Raw genomic sequence first — 15568 nt, 5'->3', positions numbered from 1 at the left:
CGCCGTTTCATTCGATTTTGCTCTGTTTTCTAACAACTGGGAAATACAAATAGCCGAATAGACTACTACTTTATCGCCCACAACCATACCACGGTGAATGCACCCGATCTCGTTCGATCTCGGAAGTTAAGCAATGTCGTGCTCGGTTAGTACTTGCATGGGTGACCGGCTTGGAATACCGAGTGTCGTAGGCTTTTTTTTCGTCGCCGTTCCATTCGTTTTTGCTCTGTTTTCCAACAACTGCGAAATACAAATAGCCGAATAGACTACTACTTTATCGCCTACAACCATACCACGTTGAATGCACCCGATCTCGTCGATCTCGGAAGTTAAGCAATGTCGGGTTCGGTTAGTACTTGCATGGGTGACCGGCTGGGAATACCGAGTGTCGTAGGCTTTTTTTTCGTCGCCGTTCCATTCGTTTTTGCTCTGTTTTCCAACAACTGCGAAATACAAATAGACGAATAGACTACTACTTTCCCGCCTACAACCATACCACGTTGAATGCACTCGATCTCGGAAGTTAAGCAATGTCGGGCTCGGTTAGTACTTGCATGGGTGACCGGCTGGGAATACCGAGTGTCGTAGGCTTTTTTTTCGTCGCCGTTTCATTCGATTTTGCTCTGTTTTCCAACAACTGCGAAATACAAATAGCCGAATAGACTACTATTTTATCGCCTACAACCATACCACGTTGAATGCACCCGTTATCGTTCGATCTCGGAAGTTAAGCAATGTCAGGCTCGGTTAGTACTTGCATGGGTGACCGGCTGGGAATACCGAGTGTCGTAGGCTTTTCGTAGCCGTTTCATTCGATTTTGCTCTGTTTTCCAACAACTGCGAAATACAAATAGCCGAATAGACTACTACTTTATCGCCTACAACCATACCACGTTGAATGCACCCGATCTCGTTCGATCTCGGAAGTTAAGCAATGTCGGGCTCGGTTAGTACTTGCATAGGTGACCGGCTGGGAATACCGAGTGTCGTAGGCTTTTCGTCGCCGTTTCATTCGATTTTGCTCTGTTTTCCAACAACTGCGAAATACAAATAGCCGAATAGACTACTACTTTATCGCCTACAACCATACCACGTTGAATGCACCCGATCTCGTTCGATCTCGGAAGTTAAGCAATGTCGGGTTCGGTTAGTACTTGCATGGGTGACCGGCTGGGAATACCGAGTGTCGTAGGCTTTTCGTCGCCGTTTCATTCGAATTTGCTCTGTTTTCCAACAACTGCGAAATACAAATAGCCGAATAGACTACTACTTTATCGCCTACAACCATACCACGTTGAATGCACCCGATCTCGTTCGATCTCGGAAGTTAAGCAATGTCGGGCTCGGTTAGTACTTGCATGGGTGACCGGCTGGGAATACCGAGTGTCGTAGGCTTTTCGTCGCCGTTTCATTCGATTTTGCTCTGTTTTCCAACAACTGCGAAATACAAATAGCCGAATAGACTACTACTTTATCGCCTACAACCATACCACGTTGAATGCACCCGATCTCGTTCAATCTCGGAAGTTAAGCAATGTCGGGCTCGGTTAGTACTTGCACGGGAGACCGGCTGGGAATACCGAGTGTCGTAGGCTTTTCGTCGCCGTTTCATTCGATTTTGCTCTGTTTTCCAACAACTGCGAAATACAAATAGCCGAATAGACTACTACTTTATCGCCTACAACCATACCACGTTGAATGCACCCGATCTCGTTCGATCTCGGAAGTTAAGCAAGGTCGGGCTCGGTTAGTACTTGCATGGGTGACCGGCTGGGAATACCGAGTGTCGTAGGCTTTTCGTCGCCGTTTCATTTGATTTTGCTCTGTTTTCCAACAACTGCAAAATACATATAGCCGAATAGACTACTACTTTATCGCCTACAACCATACCACGTTGAATGCACCCGATCTCGTTCGATCTCGGAAGTTAAGCAATGTCGGGCTCGGTTAGTACTTGCATGGGTGACCGGCTGGAATACCGAGTGTCGTAGGCTTTTCGTCGCCGTTTCGTTCGATTTTGCTCTGTTTTTCAACAACTGCGAAATACAAATAGCCGAATAGACTACTGTTTAATCGCCTACAACCATACCACGTTGAATGCACCCGATCTCGTTCGATCTCGGAAGTTAAGCAATGTCGGGCTCGGTTAGTACTTGCATGGGTGACCGACTGGGATTACCGAGTGTCGTAGGCTATTCGTCGCCGTTTCATTCGATTTTGCTCTGTTTTCCAACAACTGCAAAATACAAATAGCCGAATAGACTACTACTTTACCGCCTACAACCATACCACGTTGAATGCACCCGATATCGGAAGTTAAGCAATGTCGGGCTCGGTTAGTACTTGCATGGGTGACCGGCTGGGAATACCGAGTGTCGTAGGCTTTTCGTCGCCGTTTCATTCGATTTTGCTCTGTTTTCTAACAATTGCGAAATACAAATAGCCGAATAGACTACTACTTTATCGCCTACAATCATACCACGTTGAATGCACCCGATCTTGTTCGATCTCGGAAGTTAAGCAATGTCGGGCTTGGTTAGTACTTGCATGGGTGGCCGGCTGGGAATACCGAGTGTCGTAGGCTTTTCGTCGCCGTTTCATTCGATTTTGCTCTGTTTTCTAACAACTGGGAAATACAAATAGCCGAATAGACTACTACTTTATCGCCTACAACCATACCACGGTGAATGCACCCGATCTCGTTCGATCTCGGAAGTTAAGCAATGTCGTGCTCGGTTAGTACTTGCATGGGTGACCGGCTGGGAATACCGAGTGTCGTAGGCTTTTTTTTCGTCGCCGTTCCATTCGTTTTTGCTCTGTTTTCCAACAACTGCGAAATACAAATAGCCGAATAGACTACTACTTTATCGCCTACAACCATACCACGTTGAATGCACTCGATCTCGGAAGTTAAGCAATGTCGGGCTCGGTTAGTACTTGCATGGGTGACCGGCTGGGAATACCGAGTGTCGTAGGCTTTTTTTTCGTCGCCGTTTCATTCGATTTTGCTCTGTTTTCCAACAACTGCGAAATACAAATAGCCGAATAGACTACTATTTTATCGCCTACAACCATACCACGTTGAATGCACCCGTTATCGTTCGATCTCGGAAGTTAAGCAATGTCAGGCTCGGTTAGTACTTGCATGGGTGACCGGCTGGGAATACCGAGTGTCGTAGGCTTTTCGTCGCCGTTTCATTCAATTTTGCTCGTTTTTCCAACAACTGCGAAATACAAATAGCCGAATAGACTACTACTTTATCGCCTACAACCATACCACGTTGAATGCACCCGATCTCGTTCGATCTCGGAAGTTAAGCAATGTCGGGCTCGGTTAGTACTTGCATGGGTGACCGGCTGGGAATACCGAGTGTCGTAGGCTTTTTGTCGCCGTTTCATTCGATTTTGCTCTGTTTTCCAACAACTGCGAAATACAAATAGCCGAATAGACTACTACTTTATCGCCTACAACCATACCACGTTGAATGCACCCGATCTCGTTCGATCTCGGAAGTTAAGCAATGTCGGGCTCGGTTAGTACTTGCATGGGTGACCGGCTGGGAATACCGAGTGTCGTAGGCTTTTCGTCGCCGTTTCATTCGATTTTGCTCTGTTTTCCAACAACTGCGAAATACAAATAGCCGAATAGACTACTGCTTTATCGCCTACAACCATACCACGTTGAATGCACCCGATCTCGTTCGAGCTCGGAAGTTAAGCAATGTCGGGCTCGGTTAGTACTTGCATGGGTGACCGGCTGGGAATACCGAGTGTCGTAGGCTTTTCGTCGCCGTTTCATTCGATTTTGCTCTGTTTTCCAACAACTGCGAAATACAAATAGCCGAATAGACTACTACTTTATCGCCTACAACCATACCACGTTGAATGCACCCGATCTCGTTCGATCTCGGAAGTTAAGCAATGTCGGGCTCGGTTAGTACTTGCATGGGTGACCGGCTGGGAATACCGAGTGTCGTAGGCTTTTCGTCGCCGTTTCATTCGATTTTGCTCTGTTTTCCAACAACTGCGAAATACAAATAGCCGAATAGACTACTATTTTATCGCCTACAACCATACCACGTTAAATGCACCCGTTATCGTTCGATCTCGGAAGTTAAGCAATGTCAGGCTCGGTTAGTACTTGCATGGGTGACCGGCTGGGAATACCGAGTGTCGTAGGCTTTTCGTCGCCGTTTCATTCGATTCTGCTCTGTTTTCCAACAACTGCGAAATACAAATAGCCGAATAGACTACTACTTTATCGCCTACAACCATACCACGTTGAATGCACCCGATCTCGTTCGATCTCGGAAGTTAAGCAATGTCGGGCTCGGTTAGTACTTGCATGGGTGACCGGCTGGGAATACCGAGTGTCGTAGGCTTTTCGTCGCCGTTTCATTCGATTTTGCTCTGTTTTCCAACAACTGCGAAATACAAATAGCCGAATAGACTACTACTTTATCGCCTACAACCACACCACGTTGAATGCACCCGATCTCGTTCGATCTCGGAAGTTAAGCAATGTCGGGCTCGGTTAGTACTTGCATGGGTGACCGGCTGGGAATACCGAGTGTCGTATGCTTTTCGTCGCCGTTTCATTCGATTTTGCTCTGTTTTCCAACAACTGCGAAATACAAATAGCCGAATAGACTACTACTTTATCGCCTACAACCATACCACGTTGAATGCACCCGATCTCGTTCGATCACGGAAATTAAGCAATGTCGGGCTCGGTTAGTACTTGCATGGGTGACCGGCTGGGAATACCGAGTGTCGTAGGCTTTTCGTCGCCGTTTCATTCGATTTTGCTCTGTTTTCCAACAACTGCGAAATACAAATAGCCGAATAGACTACTACTTTATCGCCTACAACCATACCACGTTGAATGCACCCGATCTCGTTCGATCTCGGAAGTTAAGTAATGTCGGGCTCGGTTAGTACTTGCATGGGTGACCGGCTGGGAATACCGAGTGTCGTAGGCTTTTCGTCGCCGTTTCGTTCGATTTTGCTCTGCTTTCCAACAACTGCGAAATACAAATAGCCGAATAGACTACTACTTTATCGCCTACAACCATACCACGTTGAATGCACCCGATCTCGTCGATCTCGGAAGTTAAGCAATGTCGGGTTCGGTTAGTACTTGCATGGGTGACCGGCTGGGAATACCGAGTGTCGTAAGCTTTTCGTCGTCGTTTCATTCGATTTTGCTGTGTTTTCCAACAACTGCGAAATACAAATAGCCGAATAGACTACTACTTCATCGCCTACAACCATACCACGTTGAATGCTCCCGATCTTGTTCGATCTCGGAAGTTAAGCAATGTCGGGCTTGGTTAGTACTTGCATGGGTGACCGGCTGGGAATACCGAGTGTCGTAGGCTTTTCGTCGCCGTTTCATTCGATTTTGCTCTGTTTTCTAACAACTGCGAAATACAAATAGCCCAATAGACTACAACTTTATCGCCTACAACCATACCACGGTGAATGCACCCGATCTCGTTTGATCTCGGAAGTTAAGCAATGTCGGCTCTGTTAGTACTTGCATGGGTGACCGGCTGGGAATACCGAGTGTCGTAGGCTTTTCGTCGCCGTTTCATTCGATTTTGCTCTGTTTTCCAACAACTGCGAAATACAAATAGCCGAATAGACTACTACTTTATTGCCTACAACCATAACACGTTGAATGCACCCGATCTCGTCGATCTCGGAAGTTAAGCAATGTCGGGTTCGGTTAGTACTTGCATGGGTGACCGGCTGGGAATACCGAGTGTCGTAAGCTTTTCGTCGTCGTTTCATTCGATATTGCTGTGTTTTCTGACAACTGCGCAATACAAATAGCCGAATAGACTACTACTTCACCGCCTACAACCATACCACGTTGAATGCTCCCGATCTTGTTCGATCTCGGAAGTTAAGCAATGTCGGGCTTGGTTAGTACTTGCATGGGTGACCGGCTGGGAATACCAAGTGTCGTAGGCTTTTCGTCGCCGTTTCATTCGATTTTGCTCTGTTTTCTAACAACTGCGAAATACAAATAGCCGAATAGACTACTACTTTATCGCCTACAACCATACCACGGTGAATGCACCCGATCTCGTTCGATCTCGGAAGTTAAGCAATGTCGGGCTCGGATAGTACTTGCATGGGTGACCGGCTGGGAATACCGAGTGTCGTAGGCTTTTCGTCGCCGTTTCATTCGATTTTGCTCTGTTTTCCAACAACTGCGAAATACAAATAGCCGAATAGACTACTACTTTATTGCCTACAATCATACCACGTTGAATGCACCCGATCTCGTTCGATCTCGGAAGTTAAGCAATGTCGGGCTCGGTTAGTACTTGCATGGGTGACCGGCTGGGAATACCGAGTGTCGTAGGCTTTTTTTCGTCGCCGTTCCATTCGTTTTTTCTCTGTTTTCTAACAACTGCAAAATACAAATAGCAGAACAGACTACTACTTTATCGACTACAACCATACCACGTTGAATGCACCCGATCTCGTTCGATCTCGGAAGTTAAGCAATGTCGGGCTCGGTTAGTACTTGCATGGGTGACCGGCTGGGAATACCGAGTGTCGTAGGCTTTTCGTCGCCGCTTCTTTCGATTTTGCTCTGTTTTCCAACAACTGCAAAATACAAATAGCCGAATAGACTACTACTTTATCGCCTACAACCATACCACGTTGAATGCACCCGATCTCGTTCGATCTCGGAAGTTAAGCAATGTCGGGCTCGGTTAGTACTTGCATGGGTGACCGGCTGGGAATACCGAGTGTCGTAGGCTTTTCGTCGCCGCTTCTTTCGATTTTGCTCTGTTTTCCAACAACTGCAAAATACAAATAGCCGAATAGACTACTACTTTATCGCATACAACCATACCACGTTGAATGCACCCGATCTCGTTCGATCTCGGAAGTTAAGCAATGTCGGGCTCGGTTAGTACTTGCATGGGTGACCGGCTGGGAATACCGAGTGTCGTAGGCTTTTCGTCGCCGCTTCTTTCGATTTTGCTCTGTTTTACAACAACTGCAAAATACAAATAGCCGAATAGACTACTACTTTATCGCCTACAACCATACCACGTTGAATGCACCCGATCTCGTTCGATCTCGGAAGTTAAGCAATGTCGAGCTCGGTTAGTACTTGCATGGGTGACCGGCTGGGAATACCGAGTGTCGTAGACTTTTCGACGCCGTTTCATTTGATTTTGCTCTGTTTTCCAACAACTGCGAAATACAAATAGCCGAATAGACTACTACTTTATAGCCTACAACCATACCACGTTGAATGCACCCGATCTCGTTCGATCTCGGAAGTTAAGCAATGTCGGGCTTGGTTAGTACTTGCATGGGTGACCGGCTGGGAATACCAAGTGTCGTAGGCTTTTCGTCGCCGTTTCATTCGATTTTTCTCTGTTTTCTAACAACTGCGAAATACAAATAGCCGAATAGACTACTACTTTATCGCCTACAACCATACCACGGTGAATGCACCCGATCTCGTTCGATCTCGGAAGTTAAGCAATGTCGGGCTCGGATAGTACTTGCATGGGTGACCGGCTGGGAATACCGAGTGTCGTAGGCTTTTCGTCGCCGTTTCATTCGATTTTGCTCTGTTTTCCAACAACTGCGAAATACAAATAGCCGAATAGACTACTACTTTATTGCCTACAATCATACCACGTTGAATGCACCCGATCTCGTTCGATCTCGGAAGTTAAGCAATGTCGGGCTCGGTTAGTACTTGCATGGGTGACCGGCTGGGAATACCGAGTGTCGTAGGCTTTTCGTCGCCGCTTCTTTCGATTTTGCTCTGTTTTCCAACAACTGCAAAATACAAATAGCCGAATAGACTACTACTTTGTCGCCTACAAATACCACGTTGAATGCACCCGATCTCGTTCCATTCGTTTTTTCTCTGTTTTCTAACAACTGCAAAATACAAATAGCAGAACAGACTACTACTTTATCGACTACAACCATACCACGTTGAATGCACCCGATCTCGTTCGATCTCGGAAGTTAAGCAATGTCGGGCTCGGTTAGTACTTGCATGGGTGACCGGCTGGGAATACCGAGTGTCGTAGGCTTTTCGTCGCCGCTTCTTTCGATTTTGCTCTGTTTTCCAACAACTGCAAAATACAAATAGCCGAATAGACTACTACTTTGTCGCCTACAACCATACCACGTTGAATGCACCCGATCTCGTTCGATCTCGGAAGTTAAGCAATGTCGGGCTCGGTTAGTACTTGCATGGGTGACCGGCTGGGAATACCGAGTGTGGTAGGCTTTTCGTCGCCGCTTCTTTCGATTTTGCTCTGTTTTCCAACAACTGCAAAATACAAATAGCCGAATAGACTACTACTTTATCGCCTACAACCATACCACGTTGAATGCACCCGATCTCGTTCGATCTCGGAAGTTAAGCAATGTCGGGCTCGGTTAGTACTTGCATGGGTGACCGGCTGGGAATACCGAGTGTCGTAGGCTTTTCGTCGCCGCTTCTTTCGATTTTGCTCTGTTTTCCAACAACTGCAAAATACAAATAGCCGAATAGACTACTACTTTATCGCCTACAACCATACCACGTTGAATGCACCCGATCTCGTTCGATCTCGGAAGTTAAGCAATGTCGAGCTCGGTTAGTACTTGCATGGGTGACCGGCTGGGAATACCGAGTGTCGTAGACTTTTCGTCGCCGTTTCATTTGATTTTGCTCTGTTTTCCAACAACTGCGAAATACAAATAGCCGAATAGACTACTACTTTATAGCCTACAACCATACCACGTTGAATGCACCCGATATCGTTCGATCTCGGAAGTTAAGCAATGTCGGGCTCGGTTAGTACTTGCATGGGTGACAGGCTGGGAATACCGAGTGTCGTAGGCTTTTTGTCGCCGTTTCATTCGATTTTGCTCTGTTTTCCAACAACTGCGGAATACAAATAGCCGAATAGACTACTACTTTATCGCCTACAGCCATACCACGTTGAATGCACCCGATCTCGTTCGATCTCGGAAGTTAAGCAATGTCGGGCTCGGTTAGTACTTGCATGGGTGACCGGCTGGGAATACCGAGTGTCGTAGGCTTTTCGTCGCCGTTTCATTCGATTTTGCTCTGTTTTCCAACAACTGCGAAATACAAATAGCCGAATAGACTACTACTTTATTGCCTACAATCATACCACGTTGAATGCACCCGATCTCGTTCGATCTCGGAAGTTAAGCAATGTCGGGCTCGGTTAGTACTTGCATGGGTGACCGGCTGGGAATACCGAGTGTCGTAGGCTTTTCGTCGCCGCTTCTTTCGATTTTGCTCTGTTTTCCAACAACTGCAAAATACAAATAGCCGAATAGACTACTACTTTGTCGCCTACAAATACCACGTTGAATGCACCCGATCTCGTTCCATTCGTTTTTTCTCTGTTTTCTAACAACTGCAAAATACAAATAGCAGAACAGACTACTACTTTATCGACTACAACCATACCACGTTGAATGCACCCGATCTCGTTCGATCTCGGAAGTTAAGCAATGTCGGGCTCGGTTAGTACTTGCATGGGTGACCGGCTGGGAATACCGAGTGTCGTAGGCTTTTCGTCGCCGCTTCTTTCGATTTTGCTCTGTTTTCCAACAACTGCAAAATACAAATAGCCGAATAGACTACTACTTTGTCGCCTACAACCATACCACGTTGAATGCACCCGATCTCGTTCGATCTCGGAAGTTAAGCAATGTCGGGCTCGGTTAGTACTTGCATGGGTGACCGGCTGGGAATACCGAGTGTGGTAGGCTTTTCGTCGCCGCTTCTTTCGATTTTGCTCTGTTTTCCAACAACTGCAAAATACAAATAGCCGAATAGACTACTACTTTATCGCCTACAACCATACCACGTTGAATGCACCCGATCTCGTTCGATCTCGGAAGTTAAGCAATGTCGGGCTCGGTTAGTACTTGCATGGGTGACCGGCTGGGAATACCGAGTGTCGTAGGCTTTTCGTCGCCGCTTCTTTCGATTTTGCTCTGTTTTCCAACAACTGCAAAATACAAATAGCCGAATAGACTACTACTTTATCGCCTACAACCATACCACGTTGAATGCACCCGATCTCGTTCGATCTCGGAAGTTAAGCAATGTCGAGCTCGGTTAGTACTTGCATGGGTGACCGGCTGGGAATACCGAGTGTCGTAGACTTTTCGTCGCCGTTTCATTTGATTTTGCTCTGTTTTCCAACAACTGCGAAATACAAATAGCCGAATAGACTACTACTTTATAGCCTACAACCATACCACGTTGAATGCACCCGATATCGTTCGATCTCGGAAGTTAAGCAATGTCGGGCTCGGTTAGTACTTGCATGGGTGACAGGCTGGGAATACCGAGTGTCGTAGGCTTTTTGTCGCCGTTTCATTCGATTTTGCTCTGTTTTCCAACAACTGCGGAATACAAATAGCCGAATAGACTACTACTTTATCGCCTACAGCCATACCACGTTGAATGCACCCGATCTCGTTCGATCTCGGAAGTTAAGCAATGTCGGGCTCGGTTAGTACTTGCATGGGTGACCGGCTGGGAATACCGAGTGTCGTAGGCTTTTCGTCGCCGTTTCATTCGATTTTGCTCTGTTTTCCAACAACTGCAAAATACAAATAGCCGAATAGACTACTACTTTATCGCCTACAACCATACCACGTTGAATGCACCCGATCTCGTTCGATCTCGGAAGTTAAGCAATGTCGAGCTCGGTTAGTACTTGCATGGGTGACCGGCTGGGAATACCGAGTGTCGTAGACTTTTCGTCGCCGTTTCATTTGATTTTGCTCTGTTTTCCAACAACTGCGAAATACAAATAGCCGAATAGACTACTACTTTATAGCCTACAACCATACCACGTTGAATGCACCCGATCTCGATCGATCTCGGAAGTTAAGCAATGTCGGGCTCGGTTAGTACTTGCATGGGTGACAGGCTGGGAATACCGAGTGTCGTAGGCTTTTTGTCGCCGTTTCATTCGATTTTGCTCTGTTTTCCAACAACTGCGGAATACAAATAGCCGAATAGACTACTACTTTATCGCCTACAGCCATACCACGTTGAATGCACCCGATCTCGTTCGATCTCGGAAGTTAAGCAATGTCGGGCTCGGTTAGTACTTGCATGGGTGACCGGCTGGGAATACCGAGTGTCGTAGGCTTTTCGTCGCCGTTTCATTCGATTTTGCTCTGTTTTCCAACAACTGCAAAATACAAATAGCCGAATAGACTACTACTTTATCGCCTACAACCATACCACGTTGAATGCACCCGATCTTTTTCGATCTCGGAAGTTAAGCAATGTCGGGCTCGGTTAGTACTTGCATGGGTGACCGGCTGGGAATACCGAGTGTCGTAGGCTTTTTGTCGCCGTTTCACTCGATTTTGCTCTGTTTTCCAACAACTGCGAAATACAAATAGCCGAATACACTACTACTTTATCGCCTACAACCATACCACGATGAATGCACCCGTTATCGTTCGATCTCGGAAGTTAAGCAATGTCGGGCTCGGTTAGTACTTGCATGGGTGACCGGCTGGGAATACCGAGTGTCGTAGGCTTTTCGTCGCCGTTTCATTCGATTTTGCTCTGTTTTCCAACAACTGCGAAATACAAATAGCCGAATAGACTACTACCTTATCGCCTACAACCATACCACGTTGAATGCACCCGATCTCGTTCGATCTCGGAAGTTAAGCAATGACGGGCTCGGTTAGTACTTGCATGGGTGACCTGCTGGAAATACCGAGTGTCGTAGGCTTTTCGTCGCCGTTTCATTCGATTTTGCTCTGTTTTCCAACAACTGCGAAATACAAATAGCCGAATAGACTACTACTTTATCGCCTACAACCATACCACGTTGAATGCACTCGATCTCGGAAGTTAAGCAATGTCGGGCTCGGTTAGTACTTGCATGGGTGACCGGCTGGGAATACCGAGTGTCGTAGGCTTTTTGTCGCCGTTTCATTCGATTTTGCTCTGTTTTCCAACAACTGCGAAATACAAATAGCCGAATAGACTACTACTTTATCGCCTACAACCATACCACGTCGAATGCACCCGATCTCGTTCGATCTCGGAAGTTAAGCAATGTCGGGCTCGGTTAGTACTTGCATGGGTGACCGGCTGGGAATACCAAGTGTCGTAGGCTTTTCGTCGCCGTTTCATTCGATTTTTCTCTGTTTTCTAACAACTGCGAAATACAAATAGCCGAATAGACTACTACTTTATCGCCTACAACCATACCACGTTGAATGCACCCGATGTCGTTCGATCTCGGAAGTTAAGCAATGTCGGGCTTGGTTAGTACTTGCATGGGTGACCGGCTGGGAATACCGAGTGTCGTAGGCTTTTTTTCGTCGCCGTTCCATTCGTTTTTTCTCTGTTTTCTAACAACTGCAAAATACAAATAGCAGAACAGACTACTACTTTATCGACTACAACCATACCACGTTGAATGCACCCGATCTCGTTCGATCTCGGAAGTTAAGCAATGTCGGGCTCGGTTAGTACTTGCATGGGTGACCGGCTGGGAATACCGAGTGTCGTAGGCTTTTCGTCGCCGCTTCTTTCGATTTTGCTCTGTTTTCCAACAACTGCAAAATACAAATAGCCGAATAGACTACTACTTTGTCGCCTACAACCATACCACGTTGAATGCACCCGATCTCGTTCGATCTCGGAAGTTAAGCAATGTCGGGCTCGGTTAGTACTTGCATGGGTGACCGGCTGGGAATACCGAGTGTCGTAGGCTTTTCGTCGCCGCTTCTTTCGATTTTGCTCTGTTTTCCAACAACTGCAAAATACAAATAGCCGAATAGACTACTACTACTTTATCGCCTACAACCATACCACGTTGAATGCACCCGATCTCGTTCGATCTCGGAAGTTAAGCAATGTCGGGCTCGGTTAGTACTTGCATGGGTGACCGGCTGGGAATACCGAGTGTCGTAGGCTTTTCGTCGCCGCTTCTTTCGATTTTGCTCTGTTTTCCAACAACTGCAAAATACAAATAGCCGAATAGACTACTACTTTAACGCCTACAACCATACCACGTTGAATGCACCCGATCTCGTTCGATCTCGGAAGTTAAGCAATGTCGAGCTCGGTTAGTACTTGCATGGGTGACCGGCTGGGAATACCGAGTGTCGTAGACTTTTCGTCGCCGTTTCATTTGATTTTGCTCTGTTTTCCAACAACTGCGAAATACAAATAGCCGAATAGACTACTACTTTATAGCCTACAACCATACCACGTTGAATGCACCCGATCTCGTTCGATCTCGGAAGTTAAGCAATGTCGGGCTCGGTTAGTACTTGCATGGGTGACAGGCTGGGAATACCGAGTGTCGTAGGCTTTTTGTCGCCGTTTCATTCGATTTTGCTCTGTTTTCCAACAACTGCGGAATACAAATAGCCGAATAGACTACTACTTTATCGCCTACAGCCATACCACGTTGAATGCACCCGATCTCGTTCGATCTCGGAAGTTAAGCAATGTCGGGCTCGGTTAGTACTTGCATGGGTGACCGGCTGGGAATACCGAGTGTAGTAGGCTTTTCGTCGCCGTTTCATTCGATTTTGCTCTGTTTTCCAACAACTGCAAAATACAAATAGCCGAATAGACTACTACTTTACCGCCTACAACCATACCACGTTGAATGCACCCGATCTCGTTCGATCTCGGAAGTTAAGCAATGTCGGGCTCGGTTAGTACTTGCATGGGTGACCGGCTGGGAATACCGAGTGTCGTAGGCTTTTTGTCGCCGTTTCACTCGATTTTGCTCTGTTTTCCAACAACTGCGAAATACAAATAGCCGAATACACTACTACTTTATCGCCTACAACCATACCACGATGAATGCACCCGTTATCGTTCGATCTCGGAAGTTAAGCAATGTCGGGCTCGGTTAGTACTTGCATGGGTGACCGGCTGGGAATACCGAGTGTCGTAGGCTTTTCGTCGCCGTTTCATTCGATTTTGCTCTGTTTTCCAACAACTGCGAAATACAAATAGCCGAATAGACTACTACCTTATCGCCTACAACCATACCACGTTGAATGCACCCGATCTCGTTCGATCTCGGAAGTTAAGCAATGACGGGCTCGGTTAGTACTTGCATGGGTGACCTGCTGGAAATACCGAGTGTCGTAGGCTTTTCGTCGCCGTTTCATTCGATTTTGCTCTGTTTTCCAACAACTGCGAAATACAAATAGCCGAATAGACTACTACTTTATCGCCTACAACCATACCACGTTGAATGCACTCGATCTCGGAAGTTAAGCAATGTCGGGCTCGGTTAGTACTTGCATGGGTGACCGGCTGGGAATACCGAGTGTCGTAGGCTTTTTGTCGCCGTTTCATTCGATTTTGCTCTGTTTTCCAACAACTGCGAAATACAAATAGCCGAATAGACTACTACTTTATCGCCTACAACCATATCACGTTGAATGCACCCGTTATCGTTCGATCTCGGAAGTCAAGCAATGTCAGGCTCGGTTAGTACTTGCATGGGTGACCGGCTGGGAATACCGAGTGTCGTAGGCTTTTTGTCGCCGTTTCATTCGATTTTGCTCTGTTTTCCAACAACTGCGAAATACAAATAGCCGAATAGACTACTACTTTATCGCCTACAGCCATACCACGTTGAATGCACCCGATCTCGTTCGATCTCGGAGGTTAAGCAATGTCGGGCTCGGTTAGTACTTGCATGGGTGACCGGCTGGGAATACCGAGTGTAGTAGGCTTTTCGTCGCCGTTTCATTCGATTTTGCTCTGTTTTCCAACAACTGCAAAATAAAATAGCCGAATAGACTACTACTTTACCGCCTACAACCATACCACGTTGAATGCACCCGATCTCGTTCGATCTCGGAAGTTAAGCAATGTCGGGCTCGGTTAGTACTTGCATGGGTGACCGGCTGGGAATACCGAGTGTCGTAGGCTTTTTGTCGCCGTTTCACTCGATTTTGCTCTGTTTTCCAACAACTGCGAAATACAAATAGCCGAATACACTACTACTTTATCGCCTACAACCATACCACGATGAATGCACCCGTTATCGTTCGATCTCGGAAGTTAAGCAATGTCGGGCTCGGTTAGTACTTGCATGGGTGACCGGCTGGGAATACCGAGTGTCGTAGGCTTTTCGTCGCCGTTTCATTCGATTTTGCTCTGTTTTCCAACAACTGCGAAATACAAATAGCCGAATAGACTACTACCTTATCGCCTACAACCATACCACGTTGAATGCACCCGATCTCGTTCGATCTCGGAAGTTAAGCAATGACGGGCTCGGTTAGTACTTGCATGGGTGACCTGCTGGAAATACCGAGTGTCGTAGGCTTTTCGTCGCCGTTTCATTCGATTTTGCTCTGTTTTCCAACAACTGCGAAATACAAATAGCCGAATAGACTACTACTTTATCGCCTACAACCATACCACGTTGAATGCACTCGATCTCGGAAGTTAAGCAATGTCGGGCTCGGTTAGTACTTGCATGGGTGACCGGCTGGGAATACCGAGTGTCGTAGGCTT

At 46.7% G+C, this 15568-nt stretch overlaps 53 non-coding genes and 24 pseudogenes across 53 annotated transcripts; all 77 read left to right on the top strand.

The window, feature by feature from the left end:
* Positions 1–75: 75 nt before the first annotated feature.
* Positions 76–194, top strand: LOC144412124 (5S ribosomal RNA; annotated as a pseudogene).
* An 85-nt stretch (positions 195–279) lies between these two features.
* Positions 280–397, top strand: LOC144417488 (5S ribosomal RNA; annotated as a pseudogene).
* Positions 398–482: 85 nt separating this feature from the next.
* On the top strand, positions 483–591 carry LOC144412426 (5S ribosomal RNA; annotated as a pseudogene).
* An 85-nt stretch (positions 592–676) lies between these two features.
* LOC144412113 (5S ribosomal RNA) lies at positions 677–795 on the top strand (annotated as a pseudogene).
* An 81-nt stretch (positions 796–876) lies between these two features.
* LOC144415842 (5S ribosomal RNA) lies at positions 877–995 on the top strand. The gene has a single exon (XR_013471736.1). It is a non-coding gene; the product is annotated as a 5S ribosomal RNA (ribosomal RNA).
* An 81-nt stretch (positions 996–1076) lies between these two features.
* Positions 1077–1195, top strand: LOC144415495 (5S ribosomal RNA). Its single transcript, XR_013471387.1, has one exon. It is a non-coding gene; the product is annotated as a 5S ribosomal RNA (ribosomal RNA).
* An 81-nt stretch (positions 1196–1276) lies between these two features.
* On the top strand, positions 1277–1395 carry LOC144414181 (5S ribosomal RNA). Its single transcript, XR_013470072.1, has one exon. It is a non-coding gene; the product is annotated as a 5S ribosomal RNA (ribosomal RNA).
* An 81-nt stretch (positions 1396–1476) lies between these two features.
* LOC144417507 (5S ribosomal RNA) lies at positions 1477–1595 on the top strand (annotated as a pseudogene).
* Positions 1596–1676: 81 nt separating this feature from the next.
* LOC144414580 (5S ribosomal RNA) lies at positions 1677–1795 on the top strand. The gene has a single exon (XR_013470470.1). It is a non-coding gene; the product is annotated as a 5S ribosomal RNA (ribosomal RNA).
* An 81-nt stretch (positions 1796–1876) lies between these two features.
* On the top strand, positions 1877–1994 carry LOC144417158 (5S ribosomal RNA). The gene has a single exon (XR_013473050.1). It is a non-coding gene; the product is annotated as a 5S ribosomal RNA (ribosomal RNA).
* Positions 1995–2075: 81 nt separating this feature from the next.
* LOC144416380 (5S ribosomal RNA) lies at positions 2076–2194 on the top strand. Its single transcript, XR_013472273.1, has one exon. It is a non-coding gene; the product is annotated as a 5S ribosomal RNA (ribosomal RNA).
* An 81-nt stretch (positions 2195–2275) lies between these two features.
* Positions 2276–2384, top strand: LOC144412489 (5S ribosomal RNA; annotated as a pseudogene).
* An 81-nt stretch (positions 2385–2465) lies between these two features.
* LOC144417038 (5S ribosomal RNA) lies at positions 2466–2584 on the top strand. The gene has a single exon (XR_013472930.1). It is a non-coding gene; the product is annotated as a 5S ribosomal RNA (ribosomal RNA).
* Positions 2585–2665: 81 nt separating this feature from the next.
* Positions 2666–2784, top strand: LOC144417536 (5S ribosomal RNA; annotated as a pseudogene).
* An 85-nt stretch (positions 2785–2869) lies between these two features.
* LOC144412425 (5S ribosomal RNA) lies at positions 2870–2978 on the top strand (annotated as a pseudogene).
* Positions 2979–3063: 85 nt separating this feature from the next.
* On the top strand, positions 3064–3182 carry LOC144412112 (5S ribosomal RNA; annotated as a pseudogene).
* An 81-nt stretch (positions 3183–3263) lies between these two features.
* LOC144414180 (5S ribosomal RNA) lies at positions 3264–3382 on the top strand. The gene has a single exon (XR_013470071.1). It is a non-coding gene; the product is annotated as a 5S ribosomal RNA (ribosomal RNA).
* Positions 3383–3463: 81 nt separating this feature from the next.
* Positions 3464–3582, top strand: LOC144414179 (5S ribosomal RNA). Its single transcript, XR_013470070.1, has one exon. It is a non-coding gene; the product is annotated as a 5S ribosomal RNA (ribosomal RNA).
* Positions 3583–3663: 81 nt separating this feature from the next.
* Positions 3664–3782, top strand: LOC144414754 (5S ribosomal RNA). Its single transcript, XR_013470644.1, has one exon. It is a non-coding gene; the product is annotated as a 5S ribosomal RNA (ribosomal RNA).
* An 81-nt stretch (positions 3783–3863) lies between these two features.
* On the top strand, positions 3864–3982 carry LOC144414178 (5S ribosomal RNA). Its single transcript, XR_013470069.1, has one exon. It is a non-coding gene; the product is annotated as a 5S ribosomal RNA (ribosomal RNA).
* An 81-nt stretch (positions 3983–4063) lies between these two features.
* Positions 4064–4182, top strand: LOC144412579 (5S ribosomal RNA; annotated as a pseudogene).
* Positions 4183–4263: 81 nt separating this feature from the next.
* LOC144414177 (5S ribosomal RNA) lies at positions 4264–4382 on the top strand. Its single transcript, XR_013470068.1, has one exon. It is a non-coding gene; the product is annotated as a 5S ribosomal RNA (ribosomal RNA).
* Positions 4383–4463: 81 nt separating this feature from the next.
* On the top strand, positions 4464–4582 carry LOC144416673 (5S ribosomal RNA). The gene has a single exon (XR_013472566.1). It is a non-coding gene; the product is annotated as a 5S ribosomal RNA (ribosomal RNA).
* Positions 4583–4663: 81 nt separating this feature from the next.
* Positions 4664–4782, top strand: LOC144417690 (5S ribosomal RNA; annotated as a pseudogene).
* An 81-nt stretch (positions 4783–4863) lies between these two features.
* LOC144415094 (5S ribosomal RNA) lies at positions 4864–4982 on the top strand. The gene has a single exon (XR_013470986.1). It is a non-coding gene; the product is annotated as a 5S ribosomal RNA (ribosomal RNA).
* Positions 4983–5063: 81 nt separating this feature from the next.
* Positions 5064–5181, top strand: LOC144418160 (5S ribosomal RNA; annotated as a pseudogene).
* An 81-nt stretch (positions 5182–5262) lies between these two features.
* Positions 5263–5381, top strand: LOC144416453 (5S ribosomal RNA). The gene has a single exon (XR_013472346.1). It is a non-coding gene; the product is annotated as a 5S ribosomal RNA (ribosomal RNA).
* An 81-nt stretch (positions 5382–5462) lies between these two features.
* Positions 5463–5580, top strand: LOC144418228 (5S ribosomal RNA; annotated as a pseudogene).
* Positions 5581–5661: 81 nt separating this feature from the next.
* Positions 5662–5779, top strand: LOC144412456 (5S ribosomal RNA; annotated as a pseudogene).
* An 81-nt stretch (positions 5780–5860) lies between these two features.
* LOC144415910 (5S ribosomal RNA) lies at positions 5861–5979 on the top strand. Its single transcript, XR_013471804.1, has one exon. It is a non-coding gene; the product is annotated as a 5S ribosomal RNA (ribosomal RNA).
* An 81-nt stretch (positions 5980–6060) lies between these two features.
* LOC144415846 (5S ribosomal RNA) lies at positions 6061–6179 on the top strand. Its single transcript, XR_013471740.1, has one exon. It is a non-coding gene; the product is annotated as a 5S ribosomal RNA (ribosomal RNA).
* An 81-nt stretch (positions 6180–6260) lies between these two features.
* Positions 6261–6379, top strand: LOC144414564 (5S ribosomal RNA). The gene has a single exon (XR_013470454.1). It is a non-coding gene; the product is annotated as a 5S ribosomal RNA (ribosomal RNA).
* Positions 6380–6463: 84 nt separating this feature from the next.
* LOC144415331 (5S ribosomal RNA) lies at positions 6464–6582 on the top strand. The gene has a single exon (XR_013471223.1). It is a non-coding gene; the product is annotated as a 5S ribosomal RNA (ribosomal RNA).
* Positions 6583–6663: 81 nt separating this feature from the next.
* Positions 6664–6782, top strand: LOC144414176 (5S ribosomal RNA). The gene has a single exon (XR_013470067.1). It is a non-coding gene; the product is annotated as a 5S ribosomal RNA (ribosomal RNA).
* An 81-nt stretch (positions 6783–6863) lies between these two features.
* LOC144415591 (5S ribosomal RNA) lies at positions 6864–6982 on the top strand. Its single transcript, XR_013471483.1, has one exon. It is a non-coding gene; the product is annotated as a 5S ribosomal RNA (ribosomal RNA).
* Positions 6983–7063: 81 nt separating this feature from the next.
* On the top strand, positions 7064–7182 carry LOC144417273 (5S ribosomal RNA). The gene has a single exon (XR_013473166.1). It is a non-coding gene; the product is annotated as a 5S ribosomal RNA (ribosomal RNA).
* An 81-nt stretch (positions 7183–7263) lies between these two features.
* LOC144417698 (5S ribosomal RNA) lies at positions 7264–7382 on the top strand. The gene has a single exon (XR_013473376.1). It is a non-coding gene; the product is annotated as a 5S ribosomal RNA (ribosomal RNA).
* An 81-nt stretch (positions 7383–7463) lies between these two features.
* LOC144415845 (5S ribosomal RNA) lies at positions 7464–7582 on the top strand. The gene has a single exon (XR_013471739.1). It is a non-coding gene; the product is annotated as a 5S ribosomal RNA (ribosomal RNA).
* An 81-nt stretch (positions 7583–7663) lies between these two features.
* Positions 7664–7782, top strand: LOC144414563 (5S ribosomal RNA). The gene has a single exon (XR_013470453.1). It is a non-coding gene; the product is annotated as a 5S ribosomal RNA (ribosomal RNA).
* A 186-nt stretch (positions 7783–7968) lies between these two features.
* Positions 7969–8087, top strand: LOC144415330 (5S ribosomal RNA). The gene has a single exon (XR_013471222.1). It is a non-coding gene; the product is annotated as a 5S ribosomal RNA (ribosomal RNA).
* An 81-nt stretch (positions 8088–8168) lies between these two features.
* On the top strand, positions 8169–8287 carry LOC144414445 (5S ribosomal RNA). Its single transcript, XR_013470335.1, has one exon. It is a non-coding gene; the product is annotated as a 5S ribosomal RNA (ribosomal RNA).
* Positions 8288–8368: 81 nt separating this feature from the next.
* Positions 8369–8487, top strand: LOC144414175 (5S ribosomal RNA). The gene has a single exon (XR_013470066.1). It is a non-coding gene; the product is annotated as a 5S ribosomal RNA (ribosomal RNA).
* Positions 8488–8568: 81 nt separating this feature from the next.
* LOC144417272 (5S ribosomal RNA) lies at positions 8569–8687 on the top strand. Its single transcript, XR_013473165.1, has one exon. It is a non-coding gene; the product is annotated as a 5S ribosomal RNA (ribosomal RNA).
* Positions 8688–8768: 81 nt separating this feature from the next.
* Positions 8769–8887, top strand: LOC144418227 (5S ribosomal RNA; annotated as a pseudogene).
* Positions 8888–8968: 81 nt separating this feature from the next.
* LOC144414694 (5S ribosomal RNA) lies at positions 8969–9087 on the top strand. Its single transcript, XR_013470583.1, has one exon. It is a non-coding gene; the product is annotated as a 5S ribosomal RNA (ribosomal RNA).
* An 81-nt stretch (positions 9088–9168) lies between these two features.
* LOC144414562 (5S ribosomal RNA) lies at positions 9169–9287 on the top strand. The gene has a single exon (XR_013470452.1). It is a non-coding gene; the product is annotated as a 5S ribosomal RNA (ribosomal RNA).
* A 186-nt stretch (positions 9288–9473) lies between these two features.
* On the top strand, positions 9474–9592 carry LOC144415329 (5S ribosomal RNA). Its single transcript, XR_013471221.1, has one exon. It is a non-coding gene; the product is annotated as a 5S ribosomal RNA (ribosomal RNA).
* An 81-nt stretch (positions 9593–9673) lies between these two features.
* LOC144414444 (5S ribosomal RNA) lies at positions 9674–9792 on the top strand. Its single transcript, XR_013470334.1, has one exon. It is a non-coding gene; the product is annotated as a 5S ribosomal RNA (ribosomal RNA).
* An 81-nt stretch (positions 9793–9873) lies between these two features.
* On the top strand, positions 9874–9992 carry LOC144414173 (5S ribosomal RNA). Its single transcript, XR_013470064.1, has one exon. It is a non-coding gene; the product is annotated as a 5S ribosomal RNA (ribosomal RNA).
* Positions 9993–10073: 81 nt separating this feature from the next.
* On the top strand, positions 10074–10192 carry LOC144417271 (5S ribosomal RNA). The gene has a single exon (XR_013473164.1). It is a non-coding gene; the product is annotated as a 5S ribosomal RNA (ribosomal RNA).
* An 81-nt stretch (positions 10193–10273) lies between these two features.
* On the top strand, positions 10274–10392 carry LOC144418226 (5S ribosomal RNA; annotated as a pseudogene).
* An 81-nt stretch (positions 10393–10473) lies between these two features.
* LOC144414693 (5S ribosomal RNA) lies at positions 10474–10592 on the top strand. Its single transcript, XR_013470582.1, has one exon. It is a non-coding gene; the product is annotated as a 5S ribosomal RNA (ribosomal RNA).
* Positions 10593–10673: 81 nt separating this feature from the next.
* On the top strand, positions 10674–10792 carry LOC144417270 (5S ribosomal RNA). The gene has a single exon (XR_013473163.1). It is a non-coding gene; the product is annotated as a 5S ribosomal RNA (ribosomal RNA).
* An 81-nt stretch (positions 10793–10873) lies between these two features.
* LOC144417724 (5S ribosomal RNA) lies at positions 10874–10992 on the top strand (annotated as a pseudogene).
* Positions 10993–11073: 81 nt separating this feature from the next.
* On the top strand, positions 11074–11192 carry LOC144414692 (5S ribosomal RNA). Its single transcript, XR_013470581.1, has one exon. It is a non-coding gene; the product is annotated as a 5S ribosomal RNA (ribosomal RNA).
* Positions 11193–11273: 81 nt separating this feature from the next.
* On the top strand, positions 11274–11392 carry LOC144416639 (5S ribosomal RNA). Its single transcript, XR_013472532.1, has one exon. It is a non-coding gene; the product is annotated as a 5S ribosomal RNA (ribosomal RNA).
* Positions 11393–11473: 81 nt separating this feature from the next.
* Positions 11474–11592, top strand: LOC144418356 (5S ribosomal RNA; annotated as a pseudogene).
* Positions 11593–11673: 81 nt separating this feature from the next.
* On the top strand, positions 11674–11792 carry LOC144416251 (5S ribosomal RNA). The gene has a single exon (XR_013472144.1). It is a non-coding gene; the product is annotated as a 5S ribosomal RNA (ribosomal RNA).
* An 81-nt stretch (positions 11793–11873) lies between these two features.
* LOC144412424 (5S ribosomal RNA) lies at positions 11874–11982 on the top strand (annotated as a pseudogene).
* Positions 11983–12063: 81 nt separating this feature from the next.
* Positions 12064–12182, top strand: LOC144414886 (5S ribosomal RNA). Its single transcript, XR_013470777.1, has one exon. It is a non-coding gene; the product is annotated as a 5S ribosomal RNA (ribosomal RNA).
* Positions 12183–12263: 81 nt separating this feature from the next.
* On the top strand, positions 12264–12382 carry LOC144416947 (5S ribosomal RNA). Its single transcript, XR_013472839.1, has one exon. It is a non-coding gene; the product is annotated as a 5S ribosomal RNA (ribosomal RNA).
* An 84-nt stretch (positions 12383–12466) lies between these two features.
* Positions 12467–12585, top strand: LOC144415328 (5S ribosomal RNA). The gene has a single exon (XR_013471220.1). It is a non-coding gene; the product is annotated as a 5S ribosomal RNA (ribosomal RNA).
* An 81-nt stretch (positions 12586–12666) lies between these two features.
* On the top strand, positions 12667–12785 carry LOC144414172 (5S ribosomal RNA). The gene has a single exon (XR_013470063.1). It is a non-coding gene; the product is annotated as a 5S ribosomal RNA (ribosomal RNA).
* Positions 12786–12869: 84 nt separating this feature from the next.
* On the top strand, positions 12870–12988 carry LOC144414171 (5S ribosomal RNA). The gene has a single exon (XR_013470062.1). It is a non-coding gene; the product is annotated as a 5S ribosomal RNA (ribosomal RNA).
* Positions 12989–13069: 81 nt separating this feature from the next.
* On the top strand, positions 13070–13188 carry LOC144417269 (5S ribosomal RNA). The gene has a single exon (XR_013473162.1). It is a non-coding gene; the product is annotated as a 5S ribosomal RNA (ribosomal RNA).
* Positions 13189–13269: 81 nt separating this feature from the next.
* Positions 13270–13388, top strand: LOC144416938 (5S ribosomal RNA). The gene has a single exon (XR_013472830.1). It is a non-coding gene; the product is annotated as a 5S ribosomal RNA (ribosomal RNA).
* An 81-nt stretch (positions 13389–13469) lies between these two features.
* Positions 13470–13588, top strand: LOC144414929 (5S ribosomal RNA). Its single transcript, XR_013470821.1, has one exon. It is a non-coding gene; the product is annotated as a 5S ribosomal RNA (ribosomal RNA).
* An 81-nt stretch (positions 13589–13669) lies between these two features.
* On the top strand, positions 13670–13788 carry LOC144414170 (5S ribosomal RNA). The gene has a single exon (XR_013470061.1). It is a non-coding gene; the product is annotated as a 5S ribosomal RNA (ribosomal RNA).
* An 81-nt stretch (positions 13789–13869) lies between these two features.
* On the top strand, positions 13870–13988 carry LOC144418354 (5S ribosomal RNA; annotated as a pseudogene).
* An 81-nt stretch (positions 13989–14069) lies between these two features.
* On the top strand, positions 14070–14188 carry LOC144416250 (5S ribosomal RNA). The gene has a single exon (XR_013472143.1). It is a non-coding gene; the product is annotated as a 5S ribosomal RNA (ribosomal RNA).
* Positions 14189–14269: 81 nt separating this feature from the next.
* LOC144412423 (5S ribosomal RNA) lies at positions 14270–14378 on the top strand (annotated as a pseudogene).
* An 81-nt stretch (positions 14379–14459) lies between these two features.
* Positions 14460–14578, top strand: LOC144412832 (5S ribosomal RNA; annotated as a pseudogene).
* An 81-nt stretch (positions 14579–14659) lies between these two features.
* LOC144416724 (5S ribosomal RNA) lies at positions 14660–14778 on the top strand. The gene has a single exon (XR_013472617.1). It is a non-coding gene; the product is annotated as a 5S ribosomal RNA (ribosomal RNA).
* Positions 14779–14858: 80 nt separating this feature from the next.
* LOC144414169 (5S ribosomal RNA) lies at positions 14859–14977 on the top strand. Its single transcript, XR_013470060.1, has one exon. It is a non-coding gene; the product is annotated as a 5S ribosomal RNA (ribosomal RNA).
* An 81-nt stretch (positions 14978–15058) lies between these two features.
* Positions 15059–15177, top strand: LOC144418353 (5S ribosomal RNA; annotated as a pseudogene).
* Positions 15178–15258: 81 nt separating this feature from the next.
* On the top strand, positions 15259–15377 carry LOC144416249 (5S ribosomal RNA). Its single transcript, XR_013472142.1, has one exon. It is a non-coding gene; the product is annotated as a 5S ribosomal RNA (ribosomal RNA).
* An 81-nt stretch (positions 15378–15458) lies between these two features.
* On the top strand, positions 15459–15567 carry LOC144412421 (5S ribosomal RNA; annotated as a pseudogene).
* The last annotated feature ends 1 nt before the right edge of the window (position 15568 follows it).

This window comes from Styela clava, chromosome 15 (assembly GCF_964204865.1).
Source record: "Styela clava chromosome 15, kaStyClav1.hap1.2, whole genome shotgun sequence".
Taxonomy (NCBI): Eukaryota; Metazoa; Chordata; class Ascidiacea; order Stolidobranchia; family Styelidae; genus Styela; species Styela clava.
Note: the sequence above shows the minus strand (reverse complement) of the source record. Positions and strands in the feature narration are given on the sequence as shown.